Source organism: Trichechus manatus, unplaced genomic scaffold (genome assembly GCF_000243295.1).
Source record: "Trichechus manatus latirostris isolate Lorelei unplaced genomic scaffold, TriManLat1.0 scaffold00050, whole genome shotgun sequence".
Taxonomy (NCBI): Eukaryota; Metazoa; Chordata; class Mammalia; order Sirenia; family Trichechidae; genus Trichechus; species Trichechus manatus.
Window position 1 is genome coordinate 1,478,910 of NW_004443986.1, and position 11,709 is coordinate 1,490,618.

Consider the following 11,709-nt stretch of genomic DNA (forward strand, 5'->3'; position numbering starts at 1 on the left):
ATCTTTTGGATTTCTAATTGTTGTTTTTGTATGATTTCTAGTTGTGAATTTATTTTGGCATTTTGTTCCTGCATTATTTTCCTGAATTCTTCCATTTTTTTGTCTGTATTTTCCATGAATTTGTCTATTTTTTCCTCATTTTTGTCTGCTTTTTGTTTCGACTCTTGGATAGCTCTGAATATTAGAGATTTGAATTCCCTGTCAGGTAGTTCTAGTGCCTTTTCTTGTACTGGAAAGTCATCTGATGTTTTATTTTGGACGCCTACTGGAAACATCCTGTCCTGTTTTTGTAAATGTATTGATATTGTCTGCTGTCTTGGGGGCATCGAGTAGTTATTTTTCTTGTTTATTGATTGTAGATTTGTTTGTTTCATTTTTCTTTTTTTTGTTTTATTTGGCTATGTCTGAGCAGGCAGGCTGTGTGTTCTTTGTTGTTTGCTCATCTGTGGGTATGATACTTTTCACCTCCTTCTCCAAATGGCAGGGTCAGTCTCTCAGATATGGTAGAGCAGGGCAGCTCTAGCTGAAGAGGAGTTGCTGGGATGGGTTGTTTGTGGCACTTACTATGGCCACCAGGGCGGGCTGGTAATCAGTGCATGGCAGGTGCCGGTAGGCCGCGCCTGGGCTGCTTGGTGGTATGATGTTAAGTGCATGGTGCAGGTAGGCAGGATGGAGGGGGGAGATTGTGATGTGTGGAGGTAAGATGGGTTTGGGAGGGGGAGAGAGAAACAGGAGCCAAAAACATACAAATAAACAAAAAAGAGTGCTAGGGGAGATTGCTGTTGGAGTGGAGAGATGAGAGACTATGAAATGGAGAAAAACAAAAAAGGAAAAGAAGATGAAGAAAAAGAAAAGAAAAGAAAAAAATGAATAAACAAAAATTAGAAAGAAAAAAGAAATGAAAAGCTCCCAGGGATCCCACTGGTGCGGCTACGAGGTCTGGGGAAGTTGCTCCCAGGCCGTGAAGTACAGCCTGGCTAGAAGGCCTAGAGGTGTCACTCATAGCTAGGTATTCAGGGGATAGAAGCGAAGGAAAGTATAGAGAAATGAGAAACTGAGTAATGAAGAAAGACAAAGAAGGAAAAGAAAACAAAGCAAGGAAATAATTAAAAAAAAAAAAAAAGAACAAGAAAAGCCCCCAAAAAACAGAAAAAGAAAAAAAAAAACCAAGAAAAAAAGAAATGCCCTCAGGGATCCCTCTGCGCATCTGTGCAAACTGAGGGGGTAGGCCCCAAGCCGCGCAGTAGTGCCTGGCTAAAACAGGCTCCCAATTGGAGAAAGGAAAAAGAAAACAAACAATCAATTCAAAATAAACAAAAACAGCCCCGGGATCCCACCAGCATGACAGCGTGGGCCGAGAAGCAGTCTCACATTCAAGTGGTGTTTCACAGCCTTTCAGGAAGAAGCAAAGATAGTGCACAGAGCCAGGTATTTGAGAGAAAGGAGGGGGAGGTGGTAAGAGGTAAGGAAGAAATCTAATGAGTGGAAGAAAGCAGCACCAGCAGCCAAGAAATGGCACTTAGGGAGCCGGCCAGTGCAGGCGGGTGGAATCCAAGTGACACCAGCATGAAGCAGATGCTTCCCAGCCAGGACACTGTGGCCATAGGAAGCTAAGGAGGCTGAGTGGGGGTGAAGAAGTGTGGGGGGTGGAAAGCATATATCACTGGTTACCGTTTGTTCTGTCTCCTGCTGTAAGCTCCGTGAAGCTGCTTTCTGGTACCCCCGTTCACTGGTCTCTGATAGGTGTCCAAGATGGATCTGTGCTGCGTTTGTTGATAAGGGACCTCTGCATGTATCTCTCCTCGCTCTCTGTTCTCTATCAGTTTCTTATTCCATTTGGTGCTTGGCTGAGTTCGTTATCTCTTCATTTGATGCTTAGGGTTTCAGGATTACTGTTTTCTCTGTAGGGCTTACTTTTTAGGATCTTTGCTGTGGAGGGATGGCGTGGTGCTTCTGCCTATAGTGCCATATTGCCTGAAAGTCCTCAAGTAGGGTGTCTTTATGGTTGTTTTTAATGTTTCACAAAATTACGATGCTGTAAAATTGTAGAGCTTTTCAATTTTGTTCCTTTTTGATACATTAAAAATAGGCCCTTCATCCATTTTTTCTTCCCACATGAAACATATTCTCAAGATTGATTATAGGATTTCAAAATTAAATCTCATATGAAGTTGGAGTTATCATTGTTCAATTTCTTCAGTCTCTTCCCTACTTTCATAGGCACAAGTTTCAATATCTTCCTGTTTCCAAACTTTGTTTTCAGTAAGTGCAATTCTCTAACAGCTTCAAGAGTGCATATTTTGGCCCTCCATTCATCGTTTTTGGAGTAAAGATTTTCAACTAATGTTGAAACAAAAGTGCATCTGCTTTTAGCAGACTATCAAAAAGCCCACTGTTATTGGAGGTTGGTTTACAAAATTATTGTTCAACCCTAACACATTTCTAAAATCTGATGTCTGGCAGCAAAGTGTACTGTCATGTTGATACATCCTTTTGTATTTAACACCATTTTTCATAACAATTTCTAGATAATTTACAGTAACTGTGTGTATATATAAGGAGCCCTGGTAGCACAGTGGTTAAAGCGCTTGGCTGTGTAACTGAAAGATCGGCAGTTGGAACCCATCAGTCGCTCTGTGGGTGAAAGATGTGGCAGACTGCTTCTGTAAAGATTTACAGCCTTGGAAACCCTATGGGGCAGTTGTACTCTGTCCTATAAGGTCATTACGAGTTGGAATCAACTCGACAAAGACAGTGGATTTGGATTATAATATTTTTCAATTTTGACAACTACAACTCTATGGATACTGTTATATGTGTAACACAGACCATTTCAAGCAGTTTTTCTGCCTTGGTTTATTAATTTAGGAAGAAGATGTCTTTTATTGCTATACTGTACTCCACCAAAATTTATAGTCATAGTATCACCACAAAAACAAATAAATTTATCTTCAGTGTTGACATTTTTAACTGACCCAGTAGTTCCAGAAGCTTCACATTTGGCAAGATAGGCTATTAAAAAATTGACTGATTCCATAAATTACATGAAAATATTGACATATTTTTGGTAGTAGCTGATTTTCCACTTGGAATACTGAATGACACTCTGATAAAACTGGTATCGTTTAACTGATTACGAAGGTCTTTGGTTAATGGAGCCAACACGTTAACAGCTATTGTTTCACTTAATGGTTGTGCACAAGAAAGCTTGCAATAGTGAAATACAAAAGAACTTAGAAGATTAGTCTTTTAAACTAAATAAATTTAACTTCAGAAAGTGCATATGCTTTCTACCGTTGCTTGTGTTAAACTGTCACCTTTGAAAACAGTCTTCTTAAAATCACTAGTCTTTTGAAATAGATGCTGATGCTTCTATGGCCGATTTATGTCTTCTGATTTTCATGTAATTAATGACATCACAAAGGCTTCTTTCACCCTAAGAATAGTATAGGTTGGCAAATATTTTATGCAGGTTATTTATTTATCATGAATTTCATTGAAAAAATCAGTACTTAAATTTTCATAAACATACATTCTGCAATTTTTTTTTTTGGCTCATTCATGCTAATTGGCAGCCTGATTATTTTGTGCTTCTTGTAGACTATTGCATAAGCCAAGGCAAGATGTCCTAGTATGCCATGTTGCTGGTGGAAGCAGCATTGTTAGATGGCCTCCCATCACCTCCTGCCTAGAAAGAATTAGCTGTCTCTAGCCACTGATTGTGTAGGCACATGTCACTTTACCAGCAAGGTAAAATGCACGCAGCCTCTGAAAGGGAGATGTTAGTTGCATTGTGTCTGGAAAGGGTGGAGTGGGGAGAGGATTATTATTTATGGGCATCTTTCATATTCAACTTTGTGTTAAAGTGAGAGCTCTCTTCATGGTACACGCATCTCACAACTAGAAGAGACTCTGACAGAAGCTGGGAGTACAAAATGAGGGGTCTATGAAACAGAACTCAGTCCCCAGCTGGCACAGATAATTTGTGTTCAACTACTAGCCTAAAGGTTGGAGGTTCAAACCCACCCAGCTGTACTGTGGAAAAAAGTCTTCATAAAGATTACAGCCAATAAAACCCTATGGAGAAGTTTTACTGTGTAACCCATGGGGTCGCTATGAGTTGGAAAAGACTTGACAGCAGTGGGCTTATTTTGTTACTAAGACTATTTTATTAGAAGTGAAAAATCAGAGCTGTGGTTACTCTGTTTATTTCTGTCTCCCTTGCCTGCTCCACCTTGTTCCACCATCCACCTCTCTGACAGTTACCTAGTCTTTAAATTTTAGGCTTCTATAAAAACATGCATATGCAAAATAATCCCAAGCTAAACTGATACTTTTCCTTGTGTTGCATATCTATATATCCATGCTTACTTAATCAATATTACTCCTTTCCTCTTAGTTAAAATTTTTTGCTATAGAAACAACATTCCCTTTGTACATCTTTCTTGCTTATTTCTGAAACTGGAGAGAAAGGCCTAGAGAGGTTTTCTTTCACTATGGATCAGTTATGGTCTCTGTACCATGTCAATGACAGAATTTTTAAGAATACAGATTCTCTGGCACCACCTCAAAACAAACGAAAAACCCGTTGCTGTCAAGGGATCCTATAGGACAGAGTAGAACTGTCCCATAGGGTCTCCAAGGAGCAGCTGGTGGATTTGAACTGCTGACTTTTGGTTAGCAACCACTGTGCTACCAGCGCTATGGCACCACCTCAGTTATTACTAAATCAGAATTCCAAAATTCCAGCAGGTGTGTGCGTTTTTAGAAGATCCACAGGCAATACTGATGCATAAAGACGAAGACAGCTTCTTCCTGTTTTCTGTGATGTACATCTATGCAAATTAGAATTTTGGATTTATGGTTGATAAACAAATGGATATCACATCCAAGGGCTGAACTGATTATGACTGATGGATATTGGAGTGGCTGAAATAGTTGGAACTTACGGCTTAAATGATGTTAGAGCTATAGAATTTAAAAAAAAAAAAAAAAGACACAAACCTCAAGAGGAAACCATCAGTGCTTGCTTATTTGCTTTGTTTGCTAAGCATGTTTTCTAATTGTGTGTGGGGGAGGTGCTGCAAGCTGTTATGCTGTTGAAAAGAAAGGTTGGTGGAACTGGAGTGAGATTTAAAAAAATACTCTAATAATGCATAGAACATTATCTGTTAGTGAAATTACCTTTTACTGAGGCAGATGGAACTCAGGCTGCTTCCGTGAATCATGACATTAAAAATGCTTTAAGATTCTGAAAACCAAGCTATTCTGTGTGTTTTCTGTCTTATCTTGGGATTCTGCCAGATAGCTTTCAGCTATGAAAATGAGAAGGGGTGGGGGCTGGAAGAGGAGCTCACTGTCTAACTGCTCTTGCCCTCTCTAATAAATCACATTGTTAGGTGCCATCCAGTTGAATGTGACAGAGTAGAACTGCCTTCTAGGGTTTTCTAGGCTGTAATCTTTATAGGAGCAGATTGCCAGGTGTTTTCTCCCAAGGAGCCACTGGATGGGTTCGAACAGCCAAACTTATGGCTAACAGCTGAGTGATTAACTATTGCACCATCAGGGCTCCTTAATAAATCACATTACTGTACCCTAATACCTCATAATGTACACTATATCTTAAATAATTCTACTCAGTGGTTCTATGGCAGAAAAAAGACTCCATACTGAATTAACGAATTATATATCGTCAGTAAAGTGACATTTGAGAACCTCTAATCAACAATCATGCAAATGGTAATGCTAAATAGAACGAGAGTGCACATAGTTTAGTGACTGACTGAACTTCCAATACACAATCACTGATTATATTGTTGAATAGCATGGTCCTAGGATGATTAGATTAACTTTAACAAAAATACATAGACGGAAGAAGATGATGGGGAAGGAAAGGGCACAACAAATAGAGCTAAACCTATGGACAATTCTAGAGAAAACTGACGAATCAAGTACAGGAATGAGCTACATTTAGACATATGGCAATCCTATAAATAAACCTACTGCATTACCACTCTCAGAAGTATTAGAAGTTCTGGACTCATTCATCTGGTAAACTAATCTTATAACTAAAATACTGATCCTGTGAACTCTATTTGGTACCTTGGAGCATGAAATTGAGTGGGAACTACTCTGAGTTTACACTACTGTATCTATACTTCCAAAGATTTGCCTTGGATATCTGACATCATGGAATGGAGAAACATCCCAGACTTTGATTTTGGACTTCAGAGAGTTTAAATTTTCTTTCAGCCCTCCACTATGATTTGTGGGCCTGAGCAAGTTACTTAACCTTTCTCAGCCTCAGTGTTCTCATCTGTAAAATGGTGTTATCAGTGCCTAACTGACAGGAGTAAAAGCTAAATGAAATAATATTGATAGAGTACTACTCAATACACAAATGCTCCTTTCCTCCCTCTTTTCTTCCCTTTGGTAGTTTAGCAAAAATGAGTGTCTTCATAATTATTTGCAAAGTCAGTTTGCATCTCTCTAGGTAATTGGTGAATCCTATTTTTAGTGCTTTGCCTCTTGAGAGAAGAGAGTTAAAGCTCTTCCACTTAGGAGTAAGCATAAATTACATGGCACCACTCAAGATCAGTTTATAACATTAATAATAGTTACACGATCTGTCACTATGTATTAGTGCTCTGCAAGAGAAAAGTAGACTGTGACATTACCAGGGTTGAAGGTGAAGAATAAAGTGCTCTGATTAATAATACACAGAAGCCTTGGGAATGCTACCTATCTGAGAACCACTTCCACTTTCAAAGGCCTGGAAATTGGTAGCTTGAATATGTCCGCAGTTCTAAAAGAAAACCATTCACAATCCTAGTGAGGGAAGCTGAGAAAGAAGAGAGCAAGACTAAATTTGAGATCACTCAAAGAAATTTGAAATTTATCATAACAGTTTATTTATTTTTAAATTTTTATTTCCATTATTAATCCCATTTTAGACCACTCCTATAAATTCACATATATTCAAACTCACACACACACATTTATAAATCATTCATGGAGAAATCGTTAAACTCTTTTGACATACCAAAAAGCTATTTAAAGATTTTTTAAGTTTCTTTTCTTTGCCTTTTTTCAGTGATGTCACCTGTAGACTGAAGATTCTTTAGGATGTAGAATGAGGGTCTCGAGAATTTTTATGCTCTGACTTTAGCGATTTCAAGCCAGCAGAGGGCTCCATGCTTTAACATGATTCTACACATTTAAAGTCCAGCAAGTACTGTTGGTAAGGGACAAAAGTAAGGCTTAGTACTTGTTATGGGCTTAAGTACTTGCTCTAACTCTGTGTTAAATTAAGAAGTATAAAAAAAATGAATGAAGCAGAGCCAAATCCCTACTTGTGATGTTTTGGATATAATTTGTTAATTTTTCCATCATGCAAAGTTTAATCTTCCTCTGCTGTTCCAGTTTGAAAAATAAACGTGTTTCAATCCAGCATCCAGAGCCCACATAGACACCTGCAGTCTGATTCTTTTAATAGTCCCATACTGTTCTTTGTTCCAAGCTGAAAAAAACACATTTATAAAATGAGGCTAATTGCTGATCAGTTCTGTTTAATCTAGCAGTGGATACAGGCAAGCTCAAGAAAAATAGCATTAATTGTTTTAGTGCTTATAACTTGATTACTTACATTGTAACTTTAACCCTAAGAAATTGGAAGATGGGAAGAAAACATTTTTTTTTTTCAACCGATTTCAGTTTTCCTCCTTTGAAATTTACCCCGCTTATCCCTGTTATTTCTCTCCTATGAAACACTTGGCAGATTTTTACAATCCTTCAAAAATAATGGACACTCAATGCCTGAAGGAATTTAATTTACAGAGTTTTACTAATATCATTGTGACAATTCTAAATAATATAAAATTACTACGTTCCTCAATTTGTCAAAAAGTTTGAGAAAACATATTAGCCAGCCATATATATCACATATTAATCTGCTGAATAAATGAATTCTGACAAACTCTATTCATTTTCATTTCACTGATGTCTTTTTTTGTGATGTAGCTCCTTAGGTTATGTGATTTGCAAAGGTAAACACAGTCTTAGGCAGGCAACTCATGTAGTACATTTTTGTGGCTACAGATATGTACCTAAGCACTATATTAACAAATATCAGATGAAAAGTTGTTGTCTAATCAATACAAATGCAATCTTCATTCTCTTTACTGTTTTAAAGTTTTTTTCCCTGTCTCTTTTTCCAGTGTTATTGGCTTAGATGTTACCAGTGACTGTAACATCATTATTTTTAAAATATTTTGGTTTTCAACTGTAGCAGTACAGGAAAGTAACTGCAGAAGACTTTAATTTTAATAGAACATGATAAATTTGAAAAGCTAGCAAGAGTAAAAATGTAGTTAGCTTTCATTAAAGAAATGGTTCATATAACGTTATCTGAAACAATTATATTTCCATAAGCATTAATAATATATTGTAGTTATGGACAACTGATTAAAACAAGACAATTCTGTACAAACTTAAGGTCCAGAGGCAAGTTGATTCATGCTTCTTACTCCCCAGAAAGCAACACAGATGGAAAAAAAAATCTGAAGGAAAAAAACACAAACAGAAAAAAAATGTTAAAAGTGAATCAATATTCAATACTTTTGTTCAACTGAGCTAATATCTTTCTGGAGGAAAATGAACACAAATATTTTAGACAGTTAAATTATTCAAATTGAATTTAGCAGTAGTTCACTGATAGGATTTAGTCAACCCAGCTTAAACATGTTATGTGAAGACGAGAGTAGGAGTAACAAAGTTTTGTTTCTGTGGCTTTTTTGTACTCACAAATCTGGGTCATTTCTAAGGATGGAGACATATAAACTACGTACTGAATGAAACAGAACTTTCTTCCAGCAGTTGGGCATACTGCATGTTTTATGTATCATATTAAATGGTCTCATTGTTTATACAGTTTAAGAAGACTTTGGAAAAGGAAAAATAAAAACATTGCTAAAGAATCACTCCTCTCTAAGGCAATGTATTCTAGCCTACAATGAACGTCACTCAACATAAGTTAAATTCTAAACACTGCTGTTGACTTACCGCCTCAGTGTTTTGATTTTATCAGGTGTAAAAAGTTAACTGCAAAATGCTCTTTAAATTTGAGAAAATAACTAAGTCATTATAAGCACCATTAAGAGTTCATTTCTTGCCTTCAGATAAAACCACACATCCACAAGCAAATCACCAAAAAGTAGCAAAACAAAACTCTTGATTTCTAATGATCCTAGCAAAAAGAATCACACGGTGATCCTCCGTAACAATTCACGGTTGCAGGATTTTTGATGACGTGTAATCGCAATACCTCATGCTATAAAACACACGTCTTCTGCATCTCTTGGTGAAATTCAGGCATCAGTCGTAGTCTTTTCACCACTAGGTATTTGCTAAGCCAACCTCCCCCTTGCTCTTACCTATGCACTAATAATTAGCTATATGGTTGCTTTCATGATCTCCATTTCAGGTGAGTTGGCATTAGAACGATGATGAGAGTGATGTCAAACAGCCAGATTTATTAGCATAGCTGTGCAAGAGGTTTTGCATGTTTTTTCTTATTGTGCAAACTTCCTTTCTAACTATTAAAATATGACCATTTGCCTCTCTACGGGAAGAATATCACTATTCCTGGAAGATCCTTAAAAATATACAAAGGAAGTATATTTAAGTAATAAGACTGAGGCATGGGAACATTCTGGGGTGATGAACTAAGGTGAAGTCAAGGGCCATTCACTGAGGCCAGCCATTAGTTCACAGAAAAGACCCTGAACTGAGATGATTTTGCTATTAAAGCCTGGATATGGAAAAAAAAAAAAAAGAAGAAGGAAGAAAAGAAAAACACAACATAATAAAAAAATTCTCCCAAACATTGATGTTTACATTTTATGGGTGGGTTGTTCAGTTTCATATGAACCTCTAGGTCTTTCAGGGCAACCATTATCCTTCACATTAGCCGGTCTAATAGTTTTCTTCAAATTCATGGGTTCCTTTCAGCCTGTAACATACACACTATGAAAGAAATATTAAAAATAAAATCAGCAGTCATACTGAAGCAGAAGTCAAGAATAATATTAACATTTTGGAGTTTCCTCAGAAGTCAAATATGATATATTTGAAGGCTGGTTTTGATTTTGTTTCTTTTGACTGTAATTCAGGAGAAATGACTTCATGGGATTTCTCCCTATGGTGCCAGGTAAAATAGGACCAAGATGGGGTAATATTTGTGAAAGCTCTTAGACTTGGGCAACAAGTTGTATTTGTCTGTGAAGATGGGTTTAATGTTGACATAAAACCCCAAAAAAGACAGCTTCTAAAGTGGGACAGAGATTTAAAAAAATCTGTACTATCAGGGTAAGTTATTATGATCTATATTATTCATTGAACAACTAATAGATATCTCGCATTATGCAAGTACTAGAATCTGAAGTCCATTTGGCAATTAAAAACACAAAACAAAAAAATAATCAGTTGCAATTGAGTCTGTTCCAACTATGGCAACACCACATGTGCAGAGCAGAATTGTGCTCCATAGGATTTTCAAGGCTGTGACCTTTAGGAAGCAGATCGCCAGGCCTTTCTTTTGAGGTACCTCTAGGTGGTTTCAAATTGCCAACCTTTTGGTTAGTATTGAGCATTGAATTGGTTGCACCACCAAGGGAGCTTCCATTTGGCTATATAAGTTTTTACTGTTTTATTTGAATCTGCTATCTGTAGCTTCAAAGATGATCTCCATGAGGGAACTGGGGAGAATGATTTCGGTGAAATTGCTAAAACTGTATGTAAAATTTTGTGAGTATGTCCTAATACCCCTCTTCCCTTCTCTCTGGACCCCAAAGTATCCATACTTTCAACTCAGTCCCCAGAAATATTAAGACCAAACAAACAAGCAAACAAACCCATTGCCGTCGAGTTGATTCTGACTTATAGCAACCCTATAAGACAGAGTAGGACTGCCCCATAGAGTTTCCAAGGAGCAGCTGGTGGATTCAAACCGTCAACCTTTTGGTTAGCAGCCAAACATTTAACAACTGTGCCACCAGGGCTCCCATATTAGGACATTTTGACCCAAAAAGCCAGTGAAAATGATTACAGTTCTAGTGCATAGCTTTGTTGTTAATCTAACACATCACACCTAAATCTTTCTACCTTTTAAACTGTAATTCGAGTCCTATTTCCTCTAGGATACCATCCTTAACTAAATCACATAAATCTTCCCTTCTCCAATTATCTAAAATGCTTTTAGTTTCCTACCAAAATATACAATGTTATATTGCTCGCAGTTTTTTTTTCCAGACCCCTTGGCATTATCCCTCCAAATAGATGGAAAACTGATAAAGCATAGGGATCAGATTCAGGATTTAATTAATGCTCACTGTGGCCCACCCCTAAGGAGGCCTGGTGGTTCAGTGATTAAAGCACTCAACTGCTAGCTGAAAGATCAGTGGTCTGAACCCACGATCCGGCTGGAGAAAGATGTGGCAGTCTGCTTCTGTAAAGATTTATAGCCTTGGAAATCCTACAGGGCAGTTCTACTCAGTCCTATAGGGTCACTATGAGTCGGAATTGACACAACGACGGTGAGTTTGGTTTGGTTTTGGTGGTGACCCTCCCCTAGGTTAGGCATTGTCCTAGGTGCCTTTACTAGACAAAACTAGACAAAATTCTCATGACAAAACTTTGAGGATCGGTATCCAG